Source organism: Ranitomeya variabilis, chromosome 3 (genome assembly GCF_051348905.1).
Source record: "Ranitomeya variabilis isolate aRanVar5 chromosome 3, aRanVar5.hap1, whole genome shotgun sequence".
NCBI classification, from domain to species: domain Eukaryota; kingdom Metazoa; phylum Chordata; class Amphibia; order Anura; family Dendrobatidae; genus Ranitomeya; species Ranitomeya variabilis.
Window position 1 is genome coordinate 352,363,600 of NC_135234.1, and position 26,891 is coordinate 352,390,490.

Below are 26,891 nucleotides of genomic sequence, written 5' to 3' on the forward strand. Positions count from 1 at the left end.
ATCAATGAATTTTGCTTTACTTTGTTGTGCCCTTCACGCTCATAAAAGAAGTTATTTGAAGATCTACTGTATATGTGAATGCTGCCACAGTGCGTATGATCGACCACAGCTGCATGGAAAGTTATCCCCTATCCAGAGGAGAGGGGATTACTTGGAAAAATCCAGTTAAATAGGTTTTCCAATATTTTATTTTTATTTGGCCATAGTAATATTGAAAATACTAAACCAATATTGACCTTCCCAAAGTCCAATGTTGCCTCCTCAACAACAGGCAGGAGGAGTGGTACTGTGCAGTGTATGCAGGGTTGGCTCCAGGTTTTCGTGGGCCCAGGGCGAAAGAGTCTCAGTGGGCCCCTTTAACACATACCACAATTTATGATGCACAGATACGGAAGTGAAATATATTTGTAGCACATACAGTTGTACTGAAAAGTTTACATACCCCAGCAGAATTTTTGCTTTCTTGGCCTTTTTTTAGAGAATATGATGAATATGAAAACTTTTTCTCCACTCTTGGTTAGTAGTTGGGTGGAGCCATATATTGTCAAACTACTGGGTTTTCTCTTTTTAACCCCTTAACGACCGCCGATACGGGGGTAGCCGAGACCCCAGAGAACATGATTCGGGGTTTTGTTACCGACCCCCGAGTTGCGATCGCCGGTAATTAACCGTTTACCGGCGGTCGCAAAAAAAAAAAACGCAATTTCCCATTTAATTTCTCTGTCCTCCGAAGTGATCGCACATCAGAGGACAGAGAAATGGGGTCCCCGATTGCCCCCAATAGCCCCCCGATACTCACCTGTCTCCCCCGGTGCTCCTCATGGCTCCCGATGGGCACCGCCATCTTCCTCTGGCAAAAAAATGGCGTGCGCCCGCCGGCCGGCACCCGGGAGATCTTTGGGGTCTCGGCTGCCGGGGGTAGCCGAGACCCCAAAGAACATGATCGGGGTCGGTTTTTACCGACCCCTATTTTGCGATCGCTGGTAATTAACTGTTTACCGGCGACCGCAAAGGAAAAAAAAAAGCGATGTGTAATTCTCTGTCCTCTGATGTGATCGCACATCAGAGGACAGAGAAATAGGGGGATTAAGGGACCCTATCATACTTACCGGTGTCCCTGGGTCCTCCTGTGTCCTCTTCTGGCCGCCGGCTTCTTCCTTCTGTAAGAAAATGGCGGGCGCATGCGCAGTGAGCACGCCATGATCTGCCGGCCGGCAGCTAGAGGAGTTGGGGCTAAATTTAGGGTTAGGGTTAGGGCTAGGGTTAGGGCTAGGGTTAGGGCTAGGGTTAGGGTTAGGGTTGGGGCTAAATTTAGGGTTAGGGTTGGGGCAAAATTTAGGGTTAGGGCTGGGGCTAAATTTAGCGTTAGGGCTAGGGTTAGGGCTAAAGTTAGGGCTAGAGTTAGAGTTGGGGCTAAATTTATGGTTAGGGGGTTAGGGTTGGGGCTAAAGTTAGGGTTAGGGTTGGGGCTAAAGTTAGGGCTAGGGTTGGGGCTAAAGTTAGGACTAGGGTTGCGGTTGAGATTAGGATAAGGGGTGTGTTGGATTTAGGGTTCTGATTAGGGTTATGGTTGTTTTGCGGTTAGGGTTGCGATTATCCTTAGGGTTGTGATTAGGATTATGGATCGGGTTGGCATTATAGTTAGGGGTGTGTTGGGGTTAGGGTTGGAGATAGATTTGGGGGGTTTCCACTGTTTAGGTACATCAGGGGGTCTCTAAATGCCACAGCCAATTTTGCGCTCAAAAAGTCAAATGGTGCTCCCTCCCTTCCGAGCCCTGCCGAGCACCCAAACAGTGGTTTACCCCCACATATGGGGCATCAGCGTACTCGAGATAAATTGGACAACAACTTTTGTGGTCCAATTTCTCCTGTTACCCTTGTGAAAATAAAAACTTGGGGGCTAAAAAAATCTTTTTTGTGGAAAAATATTTTTATTTTTATTTTCACGACTCTGCATTATAAACTTCTGTGAAGCACTTGGGCATTCAAAGTTCTCACCACACATCTAGATAAGTTCCTTGGGGGGTCTAGTTTCCAAAATGGGGTCACTTGTGGGGGGTTTCTACTGTTTAGGTACATCGGGGGCTCTGCAAACGCAACAACGCCCGCAGACCATTCTATCAAAGTCTGCATTCCAAAACAGCGCTCCTTACCTTCCGAGCTCTGCCGTGCACCCAAACAGTGGTCCCCCCCACACATGGGGTATCAGTGTACTAATGTACTCGGGACAAATTGGACAACAACTTTTGGGGTCCAATTTCTCTTGTTACCCTTGTCATAATAAAAATTTGGGGGCTTAAAAATCTTTTTTGTGGAAAAAAAAATTTATTTTTATTTTCACGACTCTGCATTATAAACTTCTGTGAAGCACTTGGGCATTCAAAGTTCTCACCACACATCAATATAAGTTCCTTGGGGGGTCTAGTTTCCAAAATGGGGTCACTTGTGGGGGGTTTCTACTGTTTAGGTACAGCGGGGGCTCTGCAAACGCAACATAACGCCCACAGACCATTCTATCAAAGTCTGCATTCCAAAACAGCGCTCCTTCCCTTCCGAGCTCTGCCATGCGCCCAAACAGTGGTTTACCCCAACATATGTGGTATCAGCCTACTCAGCATAAATTGCACAATAAATTTTGGGGTCCAATTTCTCCTGTTACCCTTGTGAAAGCAAACATTTGGGGGTGAAAAATCATTTTTTTGGAAAAAATATGATTTTTTTTATTTTCATGGCTCTACATTATAAACTTCTGTGAAGCAGTTGGGGGTTCATAGTGCTCATCACACATCTATATAAGCTCTTTGGGGGGTCTAGTTTCCAAAATGGGGTCACTTGTGGGAGGTTTCTACTGTTTAGGTACATCAGGAGCTCTGCAAATGCAACATGACGCCCGCAGACCATCCCATCAAAGTCTGCATTCCAAGCGGCTCTCCTTCCCTTCCGAGCCCCGATGGGTGCCCAAACAGTGCCCCCACCCACATATGGGGTATCAGCGTACTCAGGACAAACTGGTCAACAGATTTTGGGGTCCAATGTCTCCTGTTACCCTTGAGAAAATAAAAAATTGCAGGCTAAAAATCATTTTTTAGGGAAAAAAAAGGATTTTTTATTTTCACGGCTCTACGCTATAAACTTCTGTGAAGCACCTGGGGGTTGAAAAGTGCTCACCACACATCTAGATAAGTTCCTTAAGGGGTTTAGTTTCCAAAATGGTGTCACTTGTGGGGGATTCCACTGTTTAGGCACATCAGGGGCTCTCCAAATGCGACATGGCGTCCGATCTCAATTTCAGCCAATTCTACATCGAAAAAGTAAAACGGCACTCCTTCTCTTCCAAGCTCTGCAGTGCACCCAAACAGTGGTTTACCCCCACATATGGGGTATCGATGTACTCAGGAGAAATTGCACAACAACTTTTGTGGTATAATTTCTCCTGTTACTCTTGTGAAAATAAAAATTTGGGGGCAAAAATATCATTTTTGTAGAAAAAATGCGATTTTTTTTTTACGGCTCTACCTTATAAACTTCTGAGAAGCACCTGGGGGTCTAAAGTGCTCACCACACATCTAGTTAAGTTCCTTAAGGGGTCTAGTTTCCAAAATAGGGTCACTTGTGGAGCGTTTCCACTGTTTAGGCACATCAGGGGCTCTCTAAACGTGACATGGCATCCGATCGCAATTCCAGCCAATTTTGCATTGAAAAAGTCAAACGGCGCTCCTTCTCTTCCAAGCTCTGTGGTGCGCCCAAACAGTGGTTTACCCCCACATATGGGGAATCGGCGTATTCAGGAGAAATTGCACAACAACATTTATGGTTAAATTTCTGTTTTTACACTTGTAAAAATAAAAAAAAATGGTTCTGAAGTAAAATGTTTGCAAACAAAAGTTAAATGTTAATTTTTGCCTTCCACATTGTTTCAGTTCCTGTGAAGCACATAAAGGGTTAATAAACTTCTTGAATGTGGTTTAGAGCACCTTGAGGGGTGCAGTTTTTAGAATGGTGTCACACTTGGTTATTTTCTATCATATAAACCCCTCAAAATGACTTCAAATGTGATATGGTCCCTAAAAAAAAATGGTGTTGTAAAAATGAAAAATTGCTGGTCAACTTTTAACCCTTATAACTCCCTAACAAAAAAAAAATTTGTTTCCAAAATTGTGCTGATGTAAAGTAGACTTGTGGGAAATGTTATTTATTAACTTTTTTTTTGACATATCTCTCTGATTTAAGGGCATAAAAATACAAAGTTTGAAAATTGCAAAATTTTAATTTTTTTTGCCATATTTGTTTTTTTCATAAATAATCGCAAGTAATATCGAAGAAATGTTACCACTAACATGAAATACAATATGTCACGAAAAAACAATCTCAGAATCAGCAGGATCTGTTGAAGCGTTCCAGAGTTATAACCTCATAAAGTGACAGTGGTCAGAATTGTAAAAATTGGCCTGGTCATTAAGTACCAAATTGGCTCTGTCACTAAGGGGTTAAATCATAATGACAACCAAAAACATCCAAATGACCCTGATCAAAAGTTCACATACCCCATTTCTTAACACCGTGTATTGCCCCCTCTAACATCAGTGACAGCTTGTAGTCTTTTATGGTCGTTGTGGATGAGGTGTGCCGGAGGAGGCGACTATAAAGGAGAAAAGCTGTGCTGCAGAAAAATGCTGTGTATAAAGGAGGAGCATGAGGTGCAGGAGGAATAAGGCCTCTTAACTCCTGCCGTTAAAATTCATATCAGTAGTCGTTAAGGGGTTAATATTGTGTTAAAAAAACCTTTTGCTTCAACAAAATGGCGCCGGTTGTGTTCCGTGTACCAGTGCGGGAGCATTGCTATGTTCAACAGCGACAATTTCTTTTTCTTTTGCACGTTCCCACATTGGTCCTCGAAACATAGTGGGCTGCGCATGTGCAGAATGACAGCACTGCTTGCCAATAGATGCTATTGCGCATGCGCTAGCACTGTTGAAGCAACATTTTTCTTTTCTGAAGACCACAATATTAAATGTGCAGGCGCAGTATTTAAAATAGGAAGCACGTCACTAACCACAGTTAATACTATGCCCGGGCAACACCGGGTTCTTCAGCTAGTAATGTATTTACAGTACTCTATGTACATTATATAGGTGATACTGTGACTGCTATAAATACAATATATAGGTTATACTGCTGTGTATATGTTACACAGGTGATATTGCGACTATACACACCAGTCACAGTATCACTTATAATATGTATATACAATAGAGTCGCAGTATCACCTATATATTGTATACACAGCAGTCTATATACATTATACAGGTGGTACTGCAAGTGCTGTATATACATAAAACAAAGTTTCCATATTGGGAGTCACCCAGGTCCCTGAGATGGGGGGAGGATGAAGAGCTGAGGTGGGTCTATCGTCAGGTGCGCAGAGGAGCGGATCCCTGGCTGGAACTGGTGAGTAGAGCAGGAAACAAAAAAAGATGCTCTGACACTGGTACTGGCCAGCGTCAGACAGAAGAGCCCGGCACGCGCCACGGCTGCCCTTTCAAACTTTTGACTGAAGGCCCTGTGTGCCTGCACTCTCATGCTTGTGTAGTGACCAGGAAAGGCATTACTAATGTATGTTATATATCATATGGTAAGTGTGTTCTCTATTCCTTACATGATTACACTTGCGACACCGGCTCCTTGTCTTGCCTTAGGAGGAGGTAAACTATTTAATTCTATGCTGCCCTCTCCTGCCCTGTTTTGGTATTACAACTTGTAGTACTATACTGCCCTCTTCTGCCTTAGTTTGCCATTGCAACGTGTTTTTCTGATTTGAAGATAAGTGGCAGTTGGAGGTGGTGCGTGCGGGACAAACAGCACTTTATGGACGGTTTTTGTGGGGAGAGGAGGTAGAAAATTGGGGCTCCTGGATTGGGACAAGCGGGGTGTACAAATAGCACCCTATTCGTAGTGCCCCGCGTCTTACAGCAACAGAGTGCTGAGACAAGAGAAGGAACTGCAGAACTGCGCAGCAGATTCCCTGGATACTCCGATCAGATTAAGGTCAGTTTGATCCGCCCCCTTCATGCAGCACAGTTAGTTAAATGAAAAGTTACCACCATCCTCCCAAGGCCGGGACCGAGAAAAGGCTTTGACCGTCGCAATTGTAAGAAAAATGTTATCGGCTAGCCATGACTGTTATATTGAAAAATATAAGAATTGTTACAAGTCTTCAGTAGTGTTGAGCGATACCTTCCGATATGCAAAGGTATCGTTATCGGATTGGATCGGCCGATATCCAAAAAATATCGGATATCGCCGATACCGATACCCGATACCAATGCATATCAATGGGACACAAAATATCGGAATTGTTCCCAGGGTCTGAAGAAGAGGAAACTCTCCTTCAGGCCCTGGGATCCATATTCATGTATAAAATAAAGAATAAAAATAAAAAATATTGATATACTCACCCCTCTGACAGCCCCGGCTCTCACCGGTCCCAGCGTCTGCCTCTGTTCATAAGAATGCAGAGTTAAGGACCTTCGACGACGTCGCAGCTTGTGATTGGTCGCGTGACCGCTCATGTGACCGCTCACACGACCAATCACAAGCCGCGACGTCATCGAAGGTCCTTCACTCCCTGCATTCTTAGGAACGGAGGCACCGCTAAGAGCAGGGGCCGCCGGAGGGGTGAGTATATCAATATTTTTTATTTCTATTATTTATTTTTTACATGAATATGGATCCCAGGGCCTGAAGGAGAGTCTCCTCTCCTCCAGACCCTGGGAACCATACGCACCACACACTTCCGATTCCGATTTCCGATATCGCAAAAATATCGGAACTCGGTATCGGAATTCCGATACAGCAAATATCGGCCGATACCCGATATTTGCAGTATCGGAATGCTCAACACTAGTCTTCAGTAAAGTTCATCTTTCAAATTTGCACGAGACCCCGGGTGTATGCTTCTTTCGTCCGCAGCCTCATCCCTTGCGGGCATCAACATAACTCACAGTCTCATATATCCATCGTCTCCCCTTTTATAATTGCCACCGAACCTAGGGATTGTTAGAGCCATCGGAGTCACCGTGACTGAACCATTCTCCGAGATACTAGGCCCTGCATCTCACAAGGCGGTGCGTCAAATCAAAAAATGGCGTCACGAACAGGATGAACCTTCTGTGCCTGCATGTACTCTAACTGTTTACTAAGACTGTTGTAATAGAGCTCACTACTCTAAAAGTGAAACTCACAATGGCAGATGAAAGTGAAAATGAGTCTCTCTGCAACAGCACTTCTGATAACGCCTCCACTGCATTTATGCCTTTCACCATGCCATATTATTTGGGAGCTCCAAATGACCAATGACCAAAAAGTGGAAATCCTAAGTGGCCAACTCCAAGGTGCAGCTATGAGAGAAATCAAGTCTTGGCCCAAAGTTCAGAAAAGGACTGTAGAACAAATTCTGGAGCAGTTAGAAAGCATATTTGAGGTCTGAGGGTGCCCTGCCACAGTTCCCCTCTGAGCCCTGTCTCTCTCCTGTGCTCCATCCCGTCCGGCTGCTTCACATGCAACCCAACAGGCTACTCTTTCCCAGAGGCTGCAGCTTCTTTGTGGCTGCAAGGCCTCTCTCTCTCCACTGCGTCTCTCCTAGACGTCTGCTCTCCTTGGTCTCCCAGGACCAACTAACTAGCTCCTCCTCAGGTCAGGAAACATAAAGCATAGGGAAGCTCCCCTGAATCCAGGTCTTGAGCTCCCCCTCCTGGCCTGGATTCAGAATGTGTTACATGTGTGTGCCTTACCTGGTGAAGAGAACTCCCTTGCCTCTGAGCATGACATCACCTTCCCTGAAGGAAAAGCAACATGACAGCAGCAACCGGTAACCCGGGGTGCTTCACGGTCAGCAGGGAATTCCATTTGGGTTCTGGGCGTAGATTCTAGTGGCGGGCTCTCTAGCTTTTCTATTTTCTTGCAGACGTCGGCTAGTCCGCTAGCTAACTCCGCCATCTGTTTCTATCATAGCATTAGTATTTGGAGCCTGCAATTGGGGGCTTGCGACAGCAGGACATTACTTCTTGGAAAATTATGCAACGATTGAGCTGCTGTATCACTAGCAATGGTAGATAGTTCAAGTTTTTTAGCCACTGGGTGAAATTCTTTCCCTAAAATCCGAATAGCAAGTTCTTTGAATTCCTGGAAGGGGCTGTCTACAGTACATGCTGGAGTGCTAACATTTTTAGCTAACTGTGTAGGGTTTCCGTGGCAGCTCCTTCAATAAACTGCTCTTTCAGGATTTCGTCTGCAACCCTGGCCTCCTGGGGCTCCACGTGTATTATAGCTTTCGAAGCTTCTTGCAAGGATAAAGCATAGTCTCTTAGTGACTCGTTAACGTCTTGTTTTTTTCCAAAAAAATGCATTTTTAATTCTGATGCGGAGCGGAGCTAAAGTGCAAGAATCCGGGAATCGGGAGCCCGAGGCTTACGTGGACTCTAGGACACGGAGCAGAACTGGAGGGCACTACACTATACGTCACACTAACTTGCCTCTGAGCCGGCCGGACCACCATCACCCATGCCTGGTACCCTGGACTGTGGCCTGCCACCCACAAGTAAACCAGGTAAACCGTCGACCTCGGTAGAGCCGGAGAGCAACGCGCTGATGGAGGAGAAGACGCCACTGACAGGAGATCCGGAGCCCACTCCTACAGCCCCAACATAGCCAGAAAGCAAAACCTTGCCGGAACGTGAGACAACACCGCCGATGGAAAACCAGGACCTCGCGACTACCGCCCCAACGGAGCCGGAAAGCGAGATACCGAAAAGCGAGATGCCGCAACTGGAGACGACACTGCAGCACCAGGCTCTGCAGCCCGTGGACCAAGCACAGCAGCAACCAGATATCCAGACCCCTGCGAAGGCAAAACAAGACACTGGCACTGGTGAGACAGGTATGTTCACTGCCCCGGTAGCTGAAGGCACTTTAGTGGGACCATTAGCACCCCGCCAACCTTAAACAAGTGACAACTGCCATGACTTGGGACTGCATAACTGATGAATGTGACACATTGACTGAGCCAATGACCCCACTAGCATCACCCCTGAAGGCATGTAGACCTATGGAGACATTACACTGGAAACATCCCCATACAATTATGGGATTTCTTGTAGAAGCCCAATCTGCAGCTAATAGCGTGACCATAACTGAAACAGAGGACTACTGCAAACAGCAGATTCTAAAACTGGCAACAGAAGGACAACAACGTAAAGCTAAATGGGAGGCTATGGAGCAACAGAGTTTAACAGCTAAAGCTCAATCCTGTTTAATTAAACCTGCCAATAGAGGGCCCATTAGAACTTGAACTGTAGTATCCTTTAACTTGGACAGAGGTTGGGGATTTATCAGAGAGCACATTGGCCAAAGAGAACTGTTTGTAAACCACAGGGATGTGGAATCACACCTGATAAGAGGACACCCTGACCGTGATTTGTACCCTGGTGACAAAGTCACTTATACCCGGCACCACAGAGAAAGGGGATACTATGCCCTTCATGTAAAACGGTGCCATAGACATCCTGATCTTAACCGTGTAGCCACTGAAAGTGGAACTGAAACACAGACCCAGGCTACACAAACTGTGGAACTTAAACATCCTTCTAAGGAGTCACCTGCTAACCCCTGTGTTAACAGACTTCCCCAGTCAGGAAGCGGTGCATGTCAGGACCTGCCCTGGAAACAGCAGAAATAAAGGACATTCACCTGCGTTAAGTAATTGTTGTAAATATGTTGTTTTGATGCCTTTTCCTTTGCAGAATTTATGGACAAGATGTTTCCCTGGAAATTGATTTTATAAATAGTTTGGCACCCTCAAGGTGCACCCTGGTTCTGCCCACTTGCCGGTGTGAGTAGGACCTTGTTTGCCTTGTTTACATGATTTCTTTTCAGACTCAAAGCGGAACTGTGTATATGTGTACCTGTTTTGCTTTTCAGGACTGGAGCAAAAGTACCTGTCGCGGCAGAGACCAGGACTGGTCAATGCGCCTTGTTCACTTCAAAGTTTGCACTTTAACCTGTGTGTACTTGTAATAAAAAGTTATTTTATTGTTATGTTATGCAACGTTCAAAAACTGTACCTCCCATAAAGGGATGCTCAAGTTTAACAAGTTTCACCTGTCGATATGCATATCCAAAATTTGTCTTTAACCTGTAATGCTGTTTTTCTTTTCCCAGTCTGGGAGTACTGGTGTTAATGGGGGGCCCATTAACCCAGGTTACTGGTTGCTGCTGTGATGTTGCTTTTCCTTCGGGGAAGGTGATGTCATGCTCAGAGGCAAAGGAGTTCTCTTCACCAGGTAAGGCACACACATGTAACACATTCTGAATCCAGGCCAGGAGGGGGAGCTCAAGACCTGGAGCTTCCCTATGCTTTATGTTTCCTGACCTGGAGGAGGAGCTAGTTAGTTGGTCCTGGGAGACCAAGGAGAGCAGACGTCTAGGAGAGATGCAGTGCAGTGGAGAGAGAGAGGCCTGGCAGCCACGAAGGAGCTGCAGCCTCTGGGAAGGAGTAACCTGTTGGGTTGCATGTGAAGCAGCCGGAAGGGAAGGAGCACAGGAGAGAGACAGAGCTCAGAAGGAAACTGTGGCAGGGCACCCTCAGAGCTAAAGTGCAAGAATCCGGGAACCCGAGGCTTACGTGGACTCTAGGACACGGAGCAGAACCGGAGGGCACAACACTATACATCTCATGCCCGCACCACGCCTGAGATGCAGCAGCACCTGAGGTGCCCGGGGCATCTGAGAGTCCCTAAAAAAAGGATCAAGCTGCCCGTCATGCAGTTACCTGTCCCAGGACAGGGGGAAACTGGAGGACCTTGTAGGAATCTTAACCCCTTAATCCCATATGACGTACTATCCCGTCAAGGTGACCTGGGACTTAATTCCCAGTGACAGGATAGTACGTCATACGCCGATCGCGGCCGGGTGTCAGCTGACTATCACAGCTGACATCCAGCACTATGTGCCAGGAGCGGTCACGGACAGCTCCCGGCACATTAACCCCCGACACACTGCGATCAAACATGATCGCAGTGTTCCGGAGGTACAGGGAAGCATCGCACAGGGAGAGGGCTCCCTGCGTGCTTCCCTGAGATGATCGGTACAAGGCGATGTGCTCACCTTGTACCGAGCGTCTTCTCCCTGCAGGCCCCGGATCCAAAATGGCCGCGGGGCTACTTCTGGGTCCTGCAGGGAGGTGGCTTACCAAGTGCTTGCTCAGAGCAGGCGCTGGTAAGTCAGGAGCAGGGCATGTCAGATCGCTGATCTGACAGTACTCTGCAAAGTGTCAGATCAACGATCTGTCACTATACAGTGATGTCCCCCCTGGGACAAAGTAAAAAAGTTTTAAAAAAATTTAAAATGTGTAAAAAAAAAAAAAATCCTAAATAAAGAAAAAAAAAATATATATATTGTTCCCATAAATACATTTCTTTATCTAAATAAAAAAAAAACAATAAAAGTACACATATTTAGTATCGTCGCATCCGTAACGACCCGACCTATAAAACTGTCCCACTAGTTAACCCCTTCAGTGAACACCGTAAAAAAAGGGCTAGGGTTAGGGCTAGGGTTATGGCTAGGGTTAGGGCTAGGGTTAGGGCTAGGGTTGGGGCTAGGGTTGGGGTTGGGGTTGGGGTTGGGGCTAGGGTTGGGGCTAGGGTTAGGGCTACAGTTAGGGCTGGGGATAAAGTTAGGGTTAGGGCTGGGGCTAAAGTTAGGGTTAGGGTTGGGGCTAAAGTTAAGGTTAGGGCTACAGTTAGGGTTGGGGCTAAAGTTAGCGTTAGGGTTGTGGCTAAAATTAGGGATAGGGTTGGGGCTAAAGTTTGGGTTAGGGTTTGGATTACATTTATGGTTTGGATTAGGGGTGTGTCAGGCTTAGGGGTGTGGTTAGGGTTATGGTTGGGATTAGGGTTAGGGGTGTGTTTGGGATAGGGTTTCAGTTAGAATTGGGGGTTTCCACTGTTTAGGCACATCAGGGCTCTCCAAACGCGACATGGCATCCGATCTCAATTCCAGCCAATTCTGCGTTGAAAAAGTAAAACAGTGCTCCTTCCCTTCTGAGCTCTCCCGTGTGCCAAAACAGGGGTTTACCCCAACATATGGGGTATCAGCATACTCAGGACAAATTGGACAACAACTATTGGGGTCCAAATTCTCCTGTTACCCTTGGAAAAATACAAAACAGGGGGCTAAAAAATAATTTTTGTGGAAAAAAAATGATTTTTTATTTTCACGGCTCTGCGTTATAAACTGTAGTGAAACAGTTTGGGGTTCAAAGTTCTGACAACACATCTAGATAAGTTCCTTCGGGGGTCTAGTTTCCACTATGGGGTCACTTGTGGGGGATTTCTACTGTTTAGGTGGATCAGGGGCTCTGCAAATGCAACGTGACGCCTGCAGACCAATCCATCCAAGCTCGAGCTCTGCCATGCGTCCAAACGGTGGTTCCCCTCCACATATGGAGTATCAACGTACTCAGGATAAATTGGATAACAACTTTTGGGGTCGAATTTCTCCTGTTACCTGTCATGGTTCTCAATGGCAAGAGAACGTAGTAAAGCATACAAAAGGACTAGCTCTTGGAAGATGGGAACTCGAGCTGACTGTGAGCTAAACCTACCGCACAACTAACAGTGGCCGGGTAGCGTGCCTACGTTTTATCCCTAGACGCCCAGCGCCAGCCGGAGGACTGACTGACCCTAGCAGAGGAAAATACAGACCTGACTTACCTCTAGAGAAATTTTCCCCAAAAGGCAGACAGTAGCCCCCACATATATTGTCGGTGATTTCAGAGGAAATTGACATACGAAGTATGAAAATAGGTTTAGCAAATTGAGGTCCGCTTACTAGATAGTAGGAAGACAGAAAAGGGAACTACACAGTCAACTGAAAACCCTTTCAAAACACCATCCTGAAATTACTTTAAGACTCTAATATCAACTCATGACACCAGAGTGGCAATTTCAGCTCACAAGAGCTTCCAGCCTCAGAAATATTAAATCACAGAGAACTGGAACAAAAATGCAAAACAAACTTAGGACTAAAAGTCCAACTTAGCTGATAGTAGTCTAGGAGCAGGAACATGCAACAGAAAGGCTTCTGGTAACATTGTTGGCCGGCATAGAAATGACTGAGGAGCAAGGTTAAATAGAAAACTCCCACATCCTGATGGAAACAGGTGAACAGAGGAGATGAAGCACACAAGTTCAGTACCACCAGTGACCACCGGGGGAGCCCAGAAACCAAATTCACAACTGTACCCCCCCCCTCAAGGAGGGGGCACCGAACCCTCACCAGAACCACCAGGGCGATCAGGATGAGCCCTATGAAAGGCACGGACCAAATCGGAGGCATGAACATCAGAGGCTGTCACCCAAGAATTATCCTCCTGACCGTAGCCCTTCCACTTGACCAGATACTGAAGTCTCCGTCTGGAAACACGGGAGTCCAAGATCTTCTCGACAACGTACTCCAACTCACCCTCAACCAACACCGGAGCAGGAGGCTCAACGGAAGGCACAACCGGTACCTCATACCTGCGCAACAATGACCGATGGAAGACATTATGAATAGAAAAAGATGCAGGGAGGTCCAAACGAAAGGACACAGGGTTAAGAATCTCCAATATCTTGTACGGGCCGATGAACCGAGGCTTAAACTTAGGAGAAGAAACCTTCATAGGGACAAAACGAGAAGACAACCACACCAAGTCCCCAACACAAAGACGAGGACCAACACGACGACGGCGGTTGGCAAACTGCTGAGTCTTCTCCTGGGACAACTTCAAATTGTCCACCACATGCCCCCAAATCTGATGCAACCTCTCCACCACAGCATCCACTCCAGGACAATCCGAAGACTCCACCTGACCGGAAGAGAAACGAGGATGAAACCCCGAATTACAGAAGAAAGGAGAAACCAAGGTGGCAGAACTAGCCCGATTATTGAGGGCAAACTCCGCCAAGGGCAAAAAGGCAACCCAATCATCCTGATCCGCAGACACAAAACACCTCAAATAAGTCTCCAAGGTCTGATTAGTTCGCTCGGTCTGGCCATTAGTCTGAGGATGGAAAGCAGACGAAAAAGACAAATCAATGCCCATCCTAGCACAGAATGCTCGCCAAAATCTAGACACGAATTGAGTTCCCCTGTCAGAAACGATATTCTCCGGAATACCATGCAAGCGAACCACATTTTGAAAAAACAGAGCAACCAACTCGGATGAGGAAGGCAATTTAGGAAAGGGGACCAAATGGACCATCTTAGAGAAACGGTCACACACCACCCAGATGACAGACATCTTCTGAGAAACAGGGAGATCAGAAATAAAATCCATGGAGATGTGAGTCCAAGGCCTCTTCGGAATAGGCAAAGATAACAACAATCCACTAGCCCGAGAACAACAAGGCTTGGCCCGAGCACAAACATCACAAGACTGCACAAAACCTCGCACATCTCGCGACAGGGAAGGCCACCAGAAGGACCTAGCCACCAAATCCCTGGTACCAAAGATTCCAGGATGACCAGCTAACGCAGAAGAATGGACCTCCGAGATGACTCTACTGGTCCAATCATCCGGAACAAACAGTCTACCAGGCGGGCAACGATCAGGTCTATCCGCCTGAAACTCCTGCAAGACCCGTCGCAAGTCTGGGGAAACAGCAGATAATATCACTCCATCCTTAAGGATACCTGTAGGTTCAGAATTACCAGGGGAGTCAGGCTCAAAACTCCTAGAAAGGGCATCCGCCTTCACATTTTTAGAACCCGGTAGGTAAGAAACCACAAAATTAAACCGAGAGAAAAATAACGACCAGCGCGCCTGTCTAGGATTCAGGCGCCTGGCAGACTCAAGATAAATCAAATTCTTGTGGTCGGTCAATACCACCACCTGATGTCTAGCCCCCTCAAGCCAATGACGCCACTCCTCAAAAGCCCACTTCATAGCCAAGAGCTCCCGATTACCAATATCATAATTTCGCTCAGCGGGCGAAAATTTACGAGAAAAGAACGCGCAAGGTCTCATCACGGAGCAGTCGGAACTTTTCTGCGACAAAACCGCCCCAGCTCCGATTTCTGAAGCGTCGACCTCAACCTGAAAAGGAAGAGTAACATCAGGCTGACGCAATACAGGGGCGGAAGAAAAGCGGCGCTTAAGCTCCCGAAAGGCCTCCACAGCAGCAGGGGACCAATCAGCAACATCAACACCCTTCTTAGTCAAATCAGTCAACGGCTTAGCAACATCAGAAAAACCAGTTATAAATCGACGATAAAAATTAGCAAAGCCCAAAAACTTCTGAAGGCTCTTAAGAGAAGAGGGTTGCGTCCAATCACAAATAGCCTGAACCTTGACAGGGTCCATCTCAATGGAAGAGGGGGAAAAAATGTACCCCAAAAACGAAATCTTTTGAACCCCAAAAACACACTTAGAACCCTTTACACACAAGGAATTAGAGCGCAAAACCTGAAAAACCCTCCTGACCTGTTGGACATGAGAGTCCCAGTCATCCGAAAAAATCAAAATATCATCCAGATACACAATCATAAATTTATCCAAATATTCACGGAAAATGTCATGCATAAAAGACTGAAAGACTGAAGGGGCATTTGAAAGACCAAAAGGCATTACTAAATACTCAAAATGGCCCTCAGGCGTATTAAATGCGGTTTTCCACTCATCCCCCTGCTTAATTCGCACTAAATTATACGCCCCACGAAGATCAATCTTAGAGAACCACTTGGCCCCCTTTATTCGAGCAAACAAATCAGTAAGCAATGGCAAAGGATACTGATATTTAACCGTGATTTTATTCAAAAGCCGATAATCAATACACGGCCTCAAAGAGCCATCTTTTTTAGATACAAAGAAAAAACCGGCTCCTAAGGGAGATGACGAAGGACGAATATGTCCCTTTTCCAAGGACTCCTTAATATATTCCCGCATAGCAGCATGTTCAGGCACAGATAGATTAAATAAACGACCCTTTGGAAACTTACTGCCCGGAATCAGATCTATAGTACAATCGCAATCTCTGTGCGGAGGTAGTGAACCAAGTTTAGGCTCCTCAAAAACGTCACGATAATCAGATAAAAATTCCGGAATCTCAGAGGGAATAGATGACGAAATGGAAACCAAAGGTACGTCCCCATGAGTCCCCTGACATCCCCAGCTTAACACAGACATTGCTTTCCAGTCGAGGACTGGGTTATGAGATTGCAGCCATGGCAATCCAAGCACCAACACATCATGTAGATTATACAACACAAGGAAGCGAATAATCTCCTGGTGATCCGGATTAATACGCATAGTTACTTGTGTCCAGTATTGTGGTTTATTACTAGCCAATGGCGTGGAGTCAATACCCTTCAGAGGTATAGGAACTTCCAGAGGCTCTAAATTAAACCCACAGCGTTTGGCAAAGGACCAATCCATAAGACTCAAAGCGGCGCCAGAGTCGACATAGGCGTCCGCGGTAATAGACGATAAAGAGCAAATCAGGGTCACAGATAGAATAAACTTAGACTGTAAAGTGCCAATTGAAACAGACTTATCAACCTTCTTAGTACGTTTAGAGCATGCTGATATAACATGAGTTGAATCACCACAATAGAAGCATAACTAGTGTTGAGCATTCCGATGCTGCAAGTATCGGGTATCGGCCGATACTTGCTGTATCGGAATTTCCGATACCGAGATCCGATATTTTTGTGATATCGGGTATCGGTATCGAAACAACATTAATGTAAAAATGTGTAAAAGAAAGAATTAAAATAAAAAATATCGCTATACTCACCTGTCCGACGCAGCCTGGACCTCAGCGAAGGAACCGGCAGCGTTGTTTGTTTAAAATTCGCGCTTTTACTTGGTTACGTGAATTCCCGGCTTGTGATTGGTCAGGGCGGCCATGTTGCCGGGACGCGGACCAATCACAGCAAGCCGTGACGAAATTACGTCACGGCTTGCTGTGATTGGTCCGCGTCCCGGCAACATGGCCGCCATTAACCAATCACAAGCCGTGACGTTACGGGAGGCTGGACTTGCGCGTTTTTTTAAAAAGCGCGCGTGTCCAGCCTCCAGTGACGTCCCGGCTTATGATTGGTCCGCGTCCCGGCAACATGGACGCCATTAACCAATCACAAGCCGTGACGTCACGGGAGGCTGGACACGCGCGTTTTTTAAAAAGTGCGCAAGTCCAGCCTCCCGTGACGTCACGGCTTGTGATTGGTTAATGGCAGCCATGTTGCCGGGACGCGGACCAATCACAGCAAGCCGTGACGTAATTTCGTCACGGCTTGCTGTGATTGGTCCGCGTCCCGGCAACATGGCCGCCCTGACCAATCACAAGCCGGGAATTCACGTAACCAAGTAAAAGCGCGAATTTTAAACAAACAACGCTGCCGGTTCCCTCGCTGAGGTCCCGGCTGCGTCGGACAGGTGAGTATAGCGATATTTTTTATTTTAATTCTTTCTTTTACACATTTATATGGTTCCCAGGGCCTGAAGGAGAGTTTCCTCTCCTTCAGACCCTGGGAACCATCAGGAATACCGTCCGATACTTGAGTCCCATTGACTTGTATTGGTATCGGGTATCGGTATCGGATTGGATCCGATACTTTGCCGGTATCGGCCGATACTTTCCGATACCGATACTTTCAAGTATCGGACGGTATCGCTCAACACTAAGCATAACCCATTTTTTCGCCTAAAATTCTGTCGTTCGCTTCTGGACAGAATTCTATCACATTGCATAATCTCTGGCGCCTTCTCAGTAGACACCGCCAAATGGTGCACAGGTTTGCGCTCCCGCAAACGCCGATCAATCTGAATGGCCATTGTCATGGACTCATTCAGACCTGTAGGCACAGGGAACCCCACCATAACATCTTTAATGGCATCAGAGAGACCCTCTCTGAAATTCGCCGCCAGGGCGCACTCATTCCACTGAGTAAGCACAGACCACTTACGAAATTTTTGGCAGTATATTTCAGCCTCATCTTGCCCCTGAGACAGGGCCATCAAGGCTTTTTCAGCCTGAATCTCTAAATGAGGTTCCTCATAAAGCAACCCCAATGCCAGGAAAAACGCATCCACATTGAGCAACGCAGGATCCCCTGGTGCCAAAGCAAATGCCCAATCCTGAGGGTCGCCCCGGAGCAAGGAAATTACAATCCTGACCTGCTGTGCAGGATCTCCAGCGGAGCGAGATCTCAGAGACAAAAATAATTTACAATTATGTTTGAAATTCTGGAAGCGAGATCTATCCCCGGAGAAACATTCAGGTAAAGGAATTCTAGGTTCAGATATAGGAGCATGAATTACAAAATCCTGTAAACTTTGAACCTTCATAGCGAGATTATTCAAACCTGTAGCTAAACTCTGCTGATCCATTTTTATCAGGTGAAATCAGAACCATTCAAGGATTAGAAGGAGAGAGAGACGAAGGCTGCAGTAAGCAGAGATGCAAGTGAATCAACTAATGAGCAAACTCAGGAAAAAAAAAAAAAAAAAAAATCTCTGCAGACTTCTTTTCTCTCCTTTCTTCTGCCAATTATTTTAACCCTTGGCCGGCCAAACTGTCATGGTTCTCAATGGCAAGAGAACGTAGTAAAGCATACAAAAGGACTAGCTCTTGGAAGATGGGAACTCGAGCTGACTGTGAGCTAAACCTACCGCACAACTAACAGTGGCCGGGTAGCGTGCCTACGTTTTATCCCTAGACGCCCAGCGCCAGCCGGAGGACTGACTGACCCTAGCAGAGGAAAATACAGACCTGACTTACCTCTAGAGAAATTTTCCCCAAAAGGCAGACAGTAGCCCCCACATATATTGTCGGTGATTTCAGAGGAAATTGACATACGAAGTATGAAAATAGGTTTAGCAAATTGAGGTCCGCTTACTAGATAGTAGGAAGACAGAAAAGGGAACTACACAGTCAACTGAAAACCCTTTCAAAACACCATCCTGAAATTACTTTAAGACTCTAATATCAACTCATGACACCAGAGTGGCAATTTCAGCTCACAAGAGCTTCCAGCCTCAGAAATATTAAATCACAGAGAACTGGAACAAAAATGCAAAACAAACTTAGGACTAAAAGTCCAACTTAGCTGATAGTAGTCTAGGAGCAGGAACATGCAACAGAAAGGCTTCTGGTAACATTGTTGGCCGGCATAGAAATGACTGAGGAGCAAGGTTAAATAGAAAACTCCCACATCCTGATGGAAACAGGTGAACAGAGGAGATGAAGCACACAAGTTCAGTACCACCAGTGACCACCGGGGGAGCCCAGAAACCAAATTCACAACAGTTACCCTTGGGAAAATACAAAACTTGGGGCTAAAAGACAATTTTTGTGAAGAAAATAAAATAATTTTTATTTTCACGGCTCTGCGTTATAAACTGTAGTGAAACACTTGGGGGTTCAAAGCTGTTAAAACACACCTAGATAAGTTCCTTAGGGGGTCTACTTTCCAAAATGGTGTCACTTGTGGGGATTTCAATGTTTAGGCACATCAGGGGCTCTCCAAACGCAACATGGCGTCCCATATCAATTCCAGTCAATTTTGCATTGAAAAGCCAAACGGTGCTCCTTCCCTTCCGAGCTCTGCCATGCGCCCGAACAGTGGTTTACCCCCACATATGAGGTATTGGCGTACTCAGAACCAATGGCACAACAACTTTTAGTGTCCAATTTCTTCTCTTACCCTTGGGAAAATAAAAAATTGGGGGGGAATCATATTTGTGAATCATATTTGTGAAAAAATATGATTTTTTATTTTTACGGCTCTGCATTATAAACTTCTGTGAAGCACTTAGTGGGTTAAAGTGCTCACCACACATCTAGATAAGGTCCTTAGGGGGTCTACTTTCCAAAATGGTGTCACTTGTGGGGGGTTTCAATGTTTAGGCACATCAGGGGCTCTCCAAACTCAACATTGCGTCCCATCTCAATTCCAGTCAATTTTGCATTGAAAAGTCAAACGTCGCTCCTTCCCTTCCGAGCTCTGCCATGCACCCAAACAGTGGTTTACCCCCACATATAGGTTATCAGCATACTCAGGACAAATTGTACAACAACTTTTGGGATTCATTTTCTCCTGTTACCCTTGGTAAAATAAAACAAAATGGAGCTGAATTAAATTTTTTGTGAAAAAAAGTTAAATGTTCATTTTTTTTAAACATTCCAAAAATTCCTGGAAAACACCTGAAGGGTTAATAAACTTCTTCAATGTGGTTTTGAACACCTTGAGGGGTGCAGTTTTTAGAATGGTGTCAAACTTGGTTATTTTCTATCATATAGACCCCTCAAAATGACATCAAATGTGATGTGGTCCCTAAAAAATATTGGTGTTGCAAAAATGAGAAATTGCTGGTCAACTTTTATCCCTTATAACTCCTTAACAAAAAAATATTTTGGTTCCAAAATTGTGCTGAGGTAAAGTAGATATGTGGGAAATGTTACTTATTAATTATTTTGTGTGACATATCTCTGTGATTTAAGGGCATAAAAATTCAAAGTTGGAAAATTGCAAAATTTTCAAAATTTTCACCAAATTTCAATTTTTTTCACAAGTAAACGCAAGTTATATCGAAGAAATTTTACCACTACCATGAAGTACAATATGTCACGAGAAAAAATTGTCAGAATCGCCAAGATCCGTTGAAGCGTTCCAGAGTTATAGCCTCATAAAGGGACAGTGGTCAGAATTGTAAAAATTGGCCCGGTTATTAACGTGCAAACCACCCTTGGGGCTTAAGGGGTTAAAGCAGCAAGGACCTCACTGACAAAGGCGCAAGTAGGAAGGCTCATGGACCTCTACTGGGAAAAGAGAACTCTAACTTGCCTCTGAGCCGGCCGGACCACCATCACCCGTGCCTGGTACCCTGGACTGTGGCCTGTCACCCACAAGTAAACCAAGTAAAGACTTATCACTTGTCTCCTCCATTTATTCACCGGCTACACCATCTATGTCACACACCATAGGACCCTTGGGGACCCAGCTTCACCTGTGGGAAGTGTAACATCTGGGCTGCTGCACCATCCCCCAGGGGACCCCTCTAATGCAGCGTCGGTCCCCCTATTGACCGAACTCGAGGTGGTGTCACGACAAACATTGAACATGAACCCCTTTAGCGTTGATGCCCAGGGCCATGGACCAGGTCGCAGCCACCATGACATTCCCCCTTTTGTGACCGGACCCGGTACCGAGTACCCCACTGCCCTGTGGGTGCATCAAGCGCACTAGCCAGGAATATGAAACTCCATCCGGGAAAAGATTCACCGACCGTTTTGACAAGCAGGGTAGGCCAATCTGCAGATATTGTCATCGAACTGGACATTTGGAACATCAATGTAGGCGTTTAAAAGAGCAACCCCCGAGGCAGAGGGCTGCCCATCGGGAAGACAGATGGTAGGTCCCAAAAATGTTACTTGGTTCTCCAGATATGTTGGACCTCGTCCGGAAGTGACCATTCGCATTAATGGAGTTCCATTTTCCGCACTGTTAGATACTGGTTCCCAGGTCACCACCATAACCAAAGACACATTTGAAAGACATTGGGACCGTAACCTACTTATGCAACCTCCAGATCAGTGGTTAGATGTCATAGCCACTAATGGACAGTCTGTACCTATAACAGGCTATTGGGAACCCACAATTTGTGCAGGAGAAACCCAACTTCCACAACAGGGAGTTCTGGTTGTAAATGTCTCAGAAAAGCCAGACACCTCTGTAATTCTAGGCATGAACATCCTGTGCAACTGTTATGGAGAAATGTTAGAGGCTCTTCGCAAATCATTACCCACTGCCTCACAAGAAGAGCAAAGAGCCTTACAGAGAACTATCAAAGTTTTGTCAGCTCAGCAGCAGTTCAGTAATCTTCTGCCGTGCCCACATCTGTGATGTACATCCTGTCATTTTGCAACCCAACACTGAAGCTATGCTGTGGTGTTGTGCTCGACCAGGAATCCAAGGATGCTTTATCTAGACGATGTCATAGTCTACTCAAAATCTTATGAGGACCACTTACAGCACCTGGCAGAAGTTCTGCAGATTCTCATCAAACACAGCCTCAAAGTCAAACCTTCGAAGTCTTACTTATCGCAGACCCAAGTGCGCTATCTAGGACATGTTGTGAGTGCTGAAGGAGTGAGACCTGATCCGGACAAGACCGCTGTGGTCACGGATTGGCCCACACCTACTACCTTGAAGGAAGTCCAGAGTTTCTTGGGATTTACGGGCTACTATAGACGCTTTATACCTAACTATGCCCAAATCGCTGCACCATTGCAAGAACTTTTACATGGTCACCCAAAAAAGGAAGGAAAAAGATCTATTATTAGTCATTGGACAAAGGAGCAGAAAGTTGCCTTCCAACATCTCAAGAAAAAACTTACCACTCCACCTATTCTAGCTTACCCAGATTACAGCAAGCCTTTCCGTCTTTACACCGACGCCAGTCTAAAGGGGCTAGGAGCAGTCCTAAGTCAGAAGCAAGATGGAAAAGAGCGAGTAATCTCTAGATCTCTTAAAGGGGCGGAACGTAATGATCAAAATTACAGTTCTTTTAAACTAGAGTTTCTCGCTCTCATGTGGGCCGTTACGGAGCGATTCAAGGACTATCTAGCTGCCTCTCCATTTATCGCCTACACTGACAACAATCCTCTTGCTCATTTGAGCACAGCTAGATTGGGAGCTTTAGAGCAGAGATGGGCCTCAAGACTAGCTAACTACGATTTTATCATCAAGTATCATGCTGGGAAGTCCAATGTAAATGCCGATGCCTTGTCCCAATTACCAACCACTTCAGATCCCCTGCCAGATGAAGATCACTGGGAGGAAGTGGAGATGCTGAACTTTTACGCCCGATTTGCTCAACAAAATGTGGCCAGTGCCCTTTGGCAGGAGACTTCCGCCTCCCAGTCCCAGGGACTTAGTTCAGACTCTCCACTAGAGGAAACTAGATGGGTACAAGTACAGACTGAAAGTGGAGTTATTGCAGAAATTTCGGAATTCCTAATCATAGGGAAACCTCCCGGGAGAATTTGCAGAGGCGATGCTGACCCTGAATGAATTAATCTGTGGAGACAGCGAAAGCGGTTCTTTGTGAAGAAAGGGTTGCTGTATCGCAGTAGCGTGGATCCCATCACAGGTAGTTGTCTCCATCAAATTGTGATCCCAAGGAGAGATGTAGACATGGTTGTCACCGCCTATCATGATCAGTCTGGCCACTTTGGAGTGCAAAAAATAGAAGCCACAGTCCGTAGGTGATTTTATTGGATTGGCATGAGGGGAGACATTGATAAATGGTGCCAGGAATGTCACACGTGTGTGACTAGGAAAACTGTGAAAACTGATCAGAAAGCACTGCATTCGATTGTGAGTCGACATCCATTAGAAATTGTAGCCATTGATCATCTGAATGTAGAGCCCAGCAGGACAGGCCATAGCTATGCCTTAACCATCATTGATCACTTCACCAAATATGTAGTGGCTGTCCCTGTGAAGGATTTAACTGCCCAGACTACCGCTACTATCCTCTGGAAAGCCTTCTGGTTACCTTATGGATGCCCAGAGAATATTTTGACCGATCGAGGCTCCGCCTTTGAATCACAACTCTTCCAAGAATTGTGCAAGTACTACAATTGTCAGACGCTCCGGACTACGGCATATCACCCGCAGTGCAATGGACTTTGCGAGAAGATGAGTCAAACCATCCTGAACTTTCTAAGAGCTATTCCAGCTCACAGAAAGGCTGACTGGCCAACACTACTTCCGGGGCTCATCTATGTGTATAATAATACCCCGCAATGTTCCACGGGTTACACCCCATACTATCTGATGTTCGGACGCCAAGGTAAACTACCCGCTGACCTTGCCCTAGGAGTGACTGTCTCCAATGAAATTAATCCTCTGCCTGCTACTGAGTGGGTGAGCGATCATCTCATCAAAGACGCCTAGTGGAAACCCAAGAAATTGTGGATATCAGTATGGAAGAAGCTCGCAAAAGACAGCAACATGAGTTTGATAAACAAGCGAAAGCTACACCTGACCCTTTGTTGCTGCAGGAAATAAGCTAGTGCTGAGTCTGGCAGCAGCATATTTCCCTTTAAAAACACATGCATGCTCAACTGGTCTGAGCCTGCATGTGTTTTAAGCAATCAAGAGTAAAAGTTATGAATGAGTATTACCAAGTAGTTGAGTAAATTATATTGGAACCATTAGGCTATGTGCACATTTTGCGGATTAGGCTTAGGAATTTATGGTGCGGATTCTGCATCTTTAGGCAGAAAACGCAGGTGCGGATTTGACGCATTTTTTGTGCAAATTTGCTGCGGATTTACTGTGTATTTTTTGCGGATTAACTGTGTTTTTTACCCCTGCAGATTTCTATAATGGAATGGGTACAAAATGCTGCAGATCCGCAAAAAAGAAGTGACATGCTACTTCTTTTAATCTGCAGCGTTTCTGCACCATTAACACAGTTGTTTTTTTTTTTTCATTGATTTACATTGCACTGTAAATCACTTGCGGATCTGCAGCATTTCTGCATGGTAAAAAACACTGCGGATCCGCAGGAAATCCGCAACGTGTGCACATACCCTTATAGTCTGTATTTTTATTAAGAATAGCACACACACATTGCTAAATATATTTATCATATAAATATAAAATGATTTGTGCTACGAGACACAAGAATAGAATTTTGATATCAGATGCTAAATCTTAAATGTTCAAAGTAAAATTTATTAAAATTATATCTGTTGTCAAATTCACTTTTAACCACTTACCAGCATTCGCCGTACATGTATGGTGCAAGTCCGTAGCGGGTGTATGGAGTGGGCTCACGGGGTGAGCTCGCCCCATACCCAGAAGGTAATAGGAACCTGTCACCCCCCCCCCCAGGCATTAGTAAGTAAAAGAGCCATCTTGTGCAGCACTAATGCTGCATTCTGACAAGGTGGCTCTTTTAGTTATTGTTCATTGCACTGCAGAAATAATCGCTTTTTAAATTTGTCCCTCATACCTTCAAATACCTTCAAATCGCCACGGGGGTAATCCAGACGCGCCACATCCATCACTCTGTGAGCCGGGCACCGCCTCCTCAGCGTTATTCAATTCTCCAGGCACCTGAGCTGTCATATTCTGCCTTGGGCATGCGCAGTTTGCGCTGCCCGACCACTGACATCACTTGATGTCTTGCTTACTGCGCCTGCGTGCACGCACGACCCGAGATCCCGCCCCGCAGTCTGTTATGATTTATTCATGATTAGGGGGGTATGAGGGACAAATTTAAAAAGAGATTATTTCTGCAGTGCAACGAACAATAACTAAAAGAGCCACCTTGTCAGAATGCAGCATTAGCGCTGCACAAGATGGCTCTTTTAGTTATGAACGCCTGGGGGGGTGACAGGTTCCCTTTAACAGCACGCTGGCATGGGGGAGCTTCGTTCTATGAGCCCATCATTTTCTCCCGTGAAATGATCACTGGTCACCCATAGGTTGCTCTGACAGCCGGGAGTATGTTGAATATCTTCTTGCTTGTTATTACTGTGCTCTCTTGAATCCCTTCCTGAGGTTGGGCTTTAAAAGGAGACTGTGATTTTATACAGCAATACTGTGGTATTGCTTTATATAGTACAAGCAATAAGACAATCGCTGGTTCAGTCCCCCAAGGGGACTAATAAATGCAGTGAAAAGTAAAAAAAAAATGTTTAAAAAAAATGTGAAAAAAAACATAAAAGTTGAAATCTCTCCTTTTTCACCCATTAAAAATAAAGTTCATGAAAAAATATAAACATGTGGTATCGATTAATTAATAATTAATCGATTAATTAAATAATTAATTAATTAAACACTATAAACAGAAAAGAATTCAAAACTACAAAATAGTGTTTTTTTTGGTCAGTGCAATATCACAAAAATGCTGTAACAAGCAATAAAAATATCATATCTATTCCAAAATGGTATCATTAAAAACATTGTCTTGCCCTGCAAAAAATAAGTTCTCACACAGCTCCACAGAGCTAACCTAAAGCTAACCTAAAAAAGTCACAGGTTTTGGGAAATGGCGACACAACTCCTCCAAATTATTATTTTTTTTAACTTACAACTTTCTTTTTCACCACTAAAATAATAAAAAAGGAAATGTTTGATATCGCCATTAATGTACTGATGAGCAGAATCATATTGCAAAGTCATTTTTGCCACACAATGTAGACCATAAAAACAATTCCCCAAAAAACTGTCAGAATAACATTTTTTTTTCACAATTTCACTGCACTTGAAATTTTTTTTCCAGTTTTCCCGTAAACTATGTGGTAAACTGAATGATATCATGCAAATGTAAAACTCGGCCCGCAAAAAACAAGCCTTCATATGTCTATGTGGACAGAAAATAAAAAGTTATGACTCTGGGAAGAAGGGGAGGAAAATACTAAAGGGCAAAAACAAACATTGGCCACGTCAGGAAGAGGTTCAGGGAATAATCAGAAAAGGACATTGTTTAAATCAGATTCTTTGGGCTATTGTGGTAGAGTTTTTTTTCATACCACGATCTTTATTGAAAAAAATAACTATCCTTGCAATTTCCACATTGGACATAGTGTCTTTTTTGGATTTATATTTCCTGTTGTTTCAGGAAACATTTTCAGCAAACTCCTTATCATCATAGGCAGGTTTACAATGACAGGTAACACCTCTATACAGAGCTGATAACACAGGATCCACCAATGATTTGATCCACAATACAAAAGATATAGTGAGCTTCTGTTCATTGTCGCTAATGTCCAAGTGTCGTTTCCTGAAACTACAGGAAAAGTCTAAAAAGACCCCAGTGGCCTGTGTTA

At 45.1% G+C, this 26,891-nt stretch overlaps 1 protein-coding gene across 1 annotated transcript in view; it reads right to left on the reverse strand.

Annotated features, from left to right (window-relative positions):
- Nucleotides 1-26,891, reverse strand: part of LOC143817695 (uncharacterized) — a 164,823-nt gene that overhangs the window by 90,201 nt on the left and 47,731 nt on the right. The window lies entirely within an intron of this gene.